Here is an 8,236-nt window from a genome sequence, read left to right as displayed (position 1 = left end):
AAAAATAATAATAAAAAATAAAAAAAAATTGAAAACAGTATAAATTCATATACTTTCTCTATGCCTGTATCTTGAATCTTATGTGCAGTTCTGACCATCCTGGAAAGTAAATGTCAGAACTGAAATTGTTTCCGTGAAGTGGAACAAAGATGAGAAATGGAAAAGAGACAAAAGTAAATGAGATTCTTCAGCTAGAAGAAGAGATGGAAAAGAGATGATGTAAAAGAAAGGTTAAATTAATGAATGCGGTGGATGGATGGATGGATCGTCCATAATTGCATCTAACCATTTTCACCTCATTTATAATTTTAGCCTTCACAACAACCTATGGCAGTGCCTTCTACAATTTAACCCAATACCTTCCAAAAGTACATCTCCTTTTTAAAAACTACCTCCTGATAATCTGTTTCTATTGGGTAATACCACTGCTTGTCTTAAGACATGGCAAACAATTGATTCCTTATTTATCAACCGTGCCTGTCAAATACGACACATCTTTTTCTCAGTATATAAGTACGTAGCAGATTGCCAGAAATGAGGACAACGTGTCAGAGGAAGGATTGTTTGAACTATTATGTTTCTGATCCTGTTTTTTAAGCATCTGTTTTTGTCTGCAATAGCGAGCTGGCCCTCTGCCTTGACCCAGCATGACAGTTATTACAGTACTAAATAGGTTGTGTTAAGTGATTACATAAAGTTCTTTTCACTGTAAGTTATCAGGCCTTGCTAAAATCTTGGGTGTTTGTTACTAAATAAGCTCCTGTGCACTGTTTGGTATTTTCCTATGAGTTAAACCAGAACTGGTCTATTTTTATTTATTATATATCCCATGTGAGCACCACTCTGGAAGTTAGGATCATCCCAGCACTGAAAATGACTTTTCAAATGGCTTTGCAGGTCACGGAATCTCTTGGTTCAAATGGCTTAATTATCTAATAGAATGGACTGAAAATTGTCTGGGGACACCAGAGCACTTTGAAACGCAGAAATGCTTTATGTGATGCATTTTCATTCTGCATAGAAGTTTGGATTTCAAGGGGCTCATAAATGTAGTGCAGCAGTAGTCCATTTCTTAGATGGAATTTAGGAACGCTTCTGAATGGTGGATGCTAAAAATGCCTTGAAATAAAAAATGCTGAGCATTTCTTTTTTGCAGCTTTAGGCTGTCGCATAGTTCTGGGTCTGTGGGTTAGAACAGTCTGAGAATGAGCAGCGATGTTGTAAGCTTAGTCCCTGGTACTGCATTAATCTGTGCAGACAGACTCTGGTGGATGTATTTCTCAGACCTTTGTCACAGGAAACATAGCAGCACTGTGGCATTTTTATTCTAACAAATGGAGAAAGCCTGCAAGGCCTTTGGATATACAGGGGAAAATGGAGAATGCGTCAGAGAAAAACCAGTGGGAGAGGATCAACTGGTGTGAACATCTCTTGCTTTAAGGCCCAGACAAAGGCAGCAAGGCTAGTTTAAGAGCAGTGTTTATGTAAGGTGAGAAGGTTGGTTTGTTGTTTGGTTTTTTGTTTTTGGTGCACGTGTGTAACAGGAAAGGATAATTAGGGCAACTCCTAAAGCAAAAGCTAAGTTTGCGATGGTGGGGTACTTCTATTTAATAGTGTCCCCTGTCTTTGCAGCAACTGACTGCATATACCTTGTATATGATTTTTTAATTCAGTGAAATTTTATGTCCATACAGGACATAAAAATTGATGCTTTAATCTTTTGCAGCTGCTGAGAGCTGATTTCAGACTTTTTGTGCAACATGACTTCCAGAAGAATATGGTAGGATTGAGACAAATCAGTTGAGAAATGTTCATTCAATTGCTGACAAAAGCTTTATTTACTAAGAAGGTAACTTTACAATAATAAAAGAATATGTCCGAAGACCTCACCCACTGGCACTGACCCAGTGAGATTATTCCTTGGGTGATGAATTTTTTATGAGACACTCAGATTTTGTTTATTCTTTTTTATTCCTTCCCCTAAAATAGAGTTTCATCCTGCCTCTGACTTTTTGAATATATGTTGCAGGCTATGCACAGAGTCAGTGTTGGCCTCAGGTAAATAAACATCTTAAGAGGAGTGTTTCCTGAAGGTCATCTTTCTTCCAGTGTACTCAGACTTGAACACAGACTGCTGAAGGACATGCAGTGCTGTTCTAAGACTCTGAGAATTGACTGGCTGCCTTTCTTCAGCCCAGCTCAGACACAGTATGCTGGGATTTGTATTTTTAAGTCGTCTTAGTCAAATCAGGAACTAAAGAAGAAACAACTTGGACAACTGGTACTTTGATATGAGCCCTTACCTATGGGCCTTGATGTTAACTAAACACTTACTAAACGAGATGTGGCTGACAAAGAGCAGAAATCTTCAGCATGGTTGTAGACCATGTCTTGGTCTACAACCAAGACGTCTTGTAGAGATGTTGTGAAGAGGAAATACTTGTTTTGGGGTCCTCTTCAAAATGCCTATATTAATATTTTAAATGATATCAGTGGATGCTTCTACTGTTCAAGGAAAGCTGTTCAAGAAAAAGATAGATGTGGCTCTGAGGGACATGCTTAGCAAGCATGGTGGGATGGGTTGATGGTTGGACTAGAGGATCTTGGTCCTTAACCTTAGTGATTCTTTGATTCTATCTTGGATTAGCCAAGTGATGAACTTTGTACTTGTGTAATCCTCCTGTTCACTATATGGAAAGTTACTTATGAATAAGTGAATAAGTCTTTTTCAGGATTAGAGCCTTAAAACTATGGTGCTGAGTTAGATTTTCCTTTCTGAGCTTAGAGAGCATGTAAGCACATGAATGGGTGCCTGTGACATGAAGAGAGGTTATCTTGTTAGGATTCTCAACTGCATGCACTGATCTTAAAATACTGCTGTCTTTACAAAACCTTGCTGGGTTTTATGTTCTCAGAGCATCATGGCTATATAACATGACTAGTATCTGCAGTTTAAAAAAAACTGTTGAATACTTGTACTGTGGGAATGCTGGTCCTTTTAAGTGCTAGAAAGGTAAATGACCTGGCTGACATTTTAGAAAAAATAATTGCTTGGGTTAATTGTCCTTTAAAGATTACAGAGTATGCAGTAGTTATTAGGACAACCAGTGGAGTATTAAACATGAGATCAAATCTTAATTCATTCAGAGAGGATGTACTTACCTACGTATTCTGTTTTCTGAAATAAAGAGAATATTGGAAGTAAGATCTGAAGAGAAGAATATTAAGTGTTTCCTTACAGAAGACTTCATTAAGCTGGTGCTATAGTTCAAATTAATATCTATGCCTTGGGAATAGTCAGAAAGAATAATATTACAGTTGAATACTTTTTATTTTAACAAAGCGGAGACTATAATGGTGAGGACAGCTTAAAAATATATTTTTCCCCATCTTTGGCTCCAGAGATATCTGTTACATTTAAGGTAGTATCTTCGGAGACCTTTGGGCAGCAAAGTCACGGGCACCCTGGAGCTGCGTTTTCCTATAACTTCCATTGCTCATATAGTATTATCACATCCTACTGCCTTTTTTCTCGTCTTATGCTCATGGTGGAGAAGGGTGAGGGAAGGAATCAGAAGGAAGCCTGATCATTTTCTTGCAGCAGGAAGCCTGCCTCAGGAGAAAACTATCTCTCTGGCATCTTGCAATTTCAGCCAAGGATTTAGATAATCCGTGTTCATTTGAAGTTTGTAGCACTTGCACCACAGAAGGTATCAATGAATGTTTATAGCTTGGTAGAAGTTGCCACTGATCCCTTCCCACCACAGCGCTCTAAAAATAAAAACAATTGAATGGACTTCAGTTTATTGTTTCTCTGACACGTAACAGCACATATAATAAGGAGCAATCTGCTTTTTATCCTGCTATCAGAACAGCATTTGTCAAGCTAGTTTCAGAGTGATTTAATATAGAGGTATTTCCAGCACATATGATAAACATTTCTCATCACCTTACAACCTCCTTGGCAGGACGTGGAAAAGTATTACCTAGCTTGCTCTTTTAATACATACAATTTATAGATGTATAAAAGAGAAATTGGTGGCATTTAAATGCATTGCCTTTTTATTTATTACTGCTCTGTTTTGTAAGAACATGAAACACCTCTTGCCTCAAGAATATTGTCTCAAGGCTGGATTTGCAGCATGGGCTTTCTTCTCTAGGACCACAGCATCTCTGAAGAACAACAAAGTTTGAACTCAGCTCTGTGCATGGAATAGTATGAATATCAGGAAGTTCTTAAGAGCTTTCCCTGGGGACTGAGAGGGACATAGATCCTAAGGCTTCTCCACCATGGTCATGGAAACTCCAGGGCAGAATTTATATGTAATACCAAAGGACTACCGGGCACTCTTACAACCTGTGACTCCATAAAGAAGATAAACAGTGAGGAAAATCTATACATTTGCAGTATGTGAGAGTTTGTGTCCAGGTCTGGAGCCTTTGTCCAGCTCTGGAGCCCCCAGTACAAGAAAGACAGGGAGCTGTTGGAGAGGGTCCAAAGGAGAGTTACAAAGATGATCAGGGGACTGGAGCACCTCCCCTACGAAGACAGGCTGAGGGAGCTGGGCTTGTTCAGCCTGGAGAAAAGAAGGCTGTGGGGTGACCTCATTGCAGACTTTCAGTACCTAAAGGGAGCCTACAAACAGGAGAGGAACCGACTCTTTGAAAGGGTAGATAACTGCTGGACAAGGGGAAATGGTTTTAAGTTGAGGGAGGGAAGATTTAGGTTGGACGTCAGGGGGAAGCTCTTTACAGAGAGAGTGGTGAGGTGCTGGAACAGGCTGCCCAGAGAGGTTGTGGATGCCCCGTCCCTGGAGGTGTTCAAGGCCAGATTGAATGGGACCCTGGGCAGCCTGGTCTAGCATTAAATGGGGAGGTTGGTGGCCCTGCAAGTGGTGGGAGTTTGGAGATTCATGATCTTTGAGGTCCCTTCCAACCTGGGTCATTTTGTGATTCTGTGACCCAAAGCCTCAAATTTCTCAAAGGGTTAAACAAAACTGCTATTGTAAACATTTGAGTCATTCAGTGACATAGAAGTCATTGAATTTTTAATTATGTTAAATGGAAAGAGAATTCTCCTTGATATTTCAGCAGTCTCATAAAAGCTTTAGTTTTTTATAAAGGCCCGTACTAGTGGAATGTTTATAAATGCTCTTTATAGTGTTTTTGTGATCCCCTGTTATTGTAGCAGCATTGAAGTGCATTTTACTACCTCCTGTTTAAAGAAAACAGAAGATTAATACAGTATCATCCATGTAAAAATGAAAGGCTCCCGTTAATATCAGGTCAGATGTTTTATTTTTCAACTTCTTAAAGTCACACCTGCTAAAATAGAGTGGTGTGTTGCAGGATGCTTTATATTGCATAAAAGTAGCAGGAACTGTTTTTGCCATCAGGAGTGGATTATTGTAACAGTAGTTTCCTGATGACATCATAGCAAATTCCAGCTGCCCAAATAGTTATTTTCCAGAAGAGGTTATCTGTAGTGCACTTGCACAGAGTTACAAGACCAAAGGGAACCGTGAGTGGCCCTTATAAGCCAGACCTTGGTCAAATCCTGAGTAAACAACAAATCTTTTGTGGTAACAGTATGGGCAGTACTGTAATCTCTAGTTCTGGATTAAACAAAAATTACATAATACAAGGCAACTGAAAGCAAAGTCTTCACTATGAGTTTCCTCTCATTAAGGAGTGGCAAAATGGTTCTGAAATGTTTTTCTTCCTGAGAAGGTTTTGGCTGATGATATAATGATAAGGATATACAGATTGCAGTACCCTACCTGACATGACACTCTCTGTACAGGGCAGCATTGGGACATCGTGGATAGCCAAGGACCAAAAGAGGATACTGACTTAGAAACTGGCCTAAGGGAGTAGAGATTTGTTTTTGTATGGGATGGCGTCCTCCTTTATTTGGGGCTAGAAGAGACTAAAATCAATAGCAAAATCTTGCTAGGAGTTGGGAAAGAGGAACTATGGAAGCCAAAGCAGAGGAAAGACAGGTAGAAACCCACTGTCCTGGATTTCTAGTCTACAGCCTGAAATCACGCGGGCTATGAGGTATTCTTGGGAGCTCTGAGAGATGGTGAAAGACTGATTTGTTTGCGGTTGGCTTGGTATTACAAAAGGGCTGGGTGGCTTGTCTGATGGCTTCAGTGCAATGTGCAAAAGTATGAGAGGAGTGACAACTTGCAAGGTGTTGTTGGGGGCTTTCAAGTGGTAAACTGAATATGCTTAAAATTCCTTCAACCTTGGGAATGTTGGTTGCAGTGTTAATCTAAGCATGTTGAAAGCAAGCATCATACAGATTTTAATGAAGCTTCATAACACGCCTGTAAATTGTAATGTTCAGCGTTATCGCACTCACTTTGAGAGAGAGAGAAAGTTGATCTTCCATCTCACTGCTGGAGTCATTGATTTCTCCTGCTCTCACTAATTGTCTGCTTCTAGTTATCTGCAAGGAAAAGACTGCTAGATCAAGAGCCCTAATGCTAGTCCTGAAAACATTAATCTGCTGATTTCTTTCGGTCTCTTATTATCAGTGTTCACATACAGGATAAACTCCATTCTGTTTCAACAACTGAATATTTCCCTGACTCTCCCAACTGTTTGTTGGCGTTACTTTGCTTTCTCATTGATTTCTTTGGAGGTTTTTGTTTGGTGCTATCAACTTTAATCCTTCTCAGTCCCACAGTCTTGCAGGAATGTTCTGCGTTACCATTCTGCATATATATTCAAAGTTTATCCAATGCAGCCATCTGTTCTATGGAGTGAATCTTCAGGTTCGTTACTTTTCAGACCTCTTCAATGACAATGAAATCTTTCCAGTCCCCTGCGCGCTGTTCCTTGAGGCCAACACTACACTGGGTCACTGGTTTCTTAGCCAGTGTGTTTGACAGAGCCATAGATTTCTCATTTATTTATTAATATTATAAATGAGTGGGTCAGATGGCTTTACTGGAAGGATTTTAACTGTCTCAGATTAGGCAGCACTGAAAATGGTGTATAGCCTGACTCTATCTGCAGGAGGGCAGATGGTGTGCCAGACCCCTTCTGGCTCCTACACCATGCCAGAGGTTTGCAGGCCTGTGGATTTTTATATAAGGTTGGCACCTCACTATTAGGACTCCTGCATTCTTTTTCAATAGCCCTCATTTTGAAGATGTTATTTTGATCCATATTCAAGAGCAAATTCTTTTCTGGATAAAGTTTTGCATTATATGAACATGGAAGCGTTGAACATGGAAGCATGTTCAAAAGATTTGCTTTGTTTGCTGACAGTAACTCAATTCCTTCCCAGAAAATTTCTGATGAAAATACTTTTCTCTTACTAATCCATTGTTACAATAATTACAAGCACTGGATCGATAGCAGGAAATATAGATTTGGAAGTGTTACTTCAGGTCTTCAGCCGCAAATTGATCTGCTTGTCAAACCATAAATAAGTGCTGTATCAACACATTTCAAAGATAGGAGAGCATTTTGAAGTGTAACAGCAATGGACTGAAGGAAGGAGAACAATAATTTGTTTTATGCAAGTGTATTAACTCCTTACAGCCCTAATTTACACAGTCTTGCTGTTATGTGCATTTTGTACTCAAGTGTTATATCAGTAATTTCTGAGTATTGATCCACCTGGCTCCAATAGCATGCAGGATTATCTCTGGATAATAATGATACTTGCTTCAATTAGAAGGAATCAACAGTATTACACATGATCCCAAACAAATCTTATATAATTAGCAAGTATTCCAGTGTTTGTTTAGCAGATACTCTAATCCAAATCAGTTCTTGAGCAAAAGCAATATTAGAAAAATAAAGTCAGCACCAGAAGAGCTTTGTATCATGTAAGTTTTTTTTTTAATTTCCTTGGATGATTATTACAACTCAATATAATGACTAAATCATAAAGACCTGCTCCAAGGAACGTACAGGAAAGGACCCCAGAAATTCTGTAACTATTTGGAGAAAGAAGCAGGTGTTAGAAATGAATAGGCTAAATATTTTTTCCCAAAAGCTAAGACGTCTGGTATTGGGAGATCTGTTTTTCTTCTTAATGGGAAGCTGCTGTTCTCTTTGGCTGCTCTGAGTCTTTCATGTTTCCCTTGCCTGTGCCGAGATGAAGACTTTTGACTGTATGTGAGCAGTAAGAGGAGATGAGGAGTCCCTTTGATGTAAACCTCTCTCACCAGCCTCTCTTCTTGAATAGAAATTGCTAGCTGAGCAGTGAGTTTCT

At 39.3% G+C, this 8,236-nt stretch overlaps 1 protein-coding gene across 2 annotated transcripts in view; it reads left to right on the top strand.

The window, feature by feature from the left end:
* The window catches only part of LRRC56 (leucine rich repeat containing 56), a 53,336-nt gene that overhangs the window by 1,933 nt on the left and 43,167 nt on the right, over window positions 1-8,236 (top strand). The window lies entirely within an intron of this gene.

Source organism: Meleagris gallopavo, chromosome 5 (assembly GCF_000146605.3).
Source record: "Meleagris gallopavo isolate NT-WF06-2002-E0010 breed Aviagen turkey brand Nicholas breeding stock chromosome 5, Turkey_5.1, whole genome shotgun sequence".
NCBI classification, from domain to species: Eukaryota; Metazoa; Chordata; class Aves; order Galliformes; family Phasianidae; genus Meleagris; species Meleagris gallopavo.
Note: the sequence above shows the minus strand (reverse complement) of the source record. Positions and strands in the feature narration are given on the sequence as shown.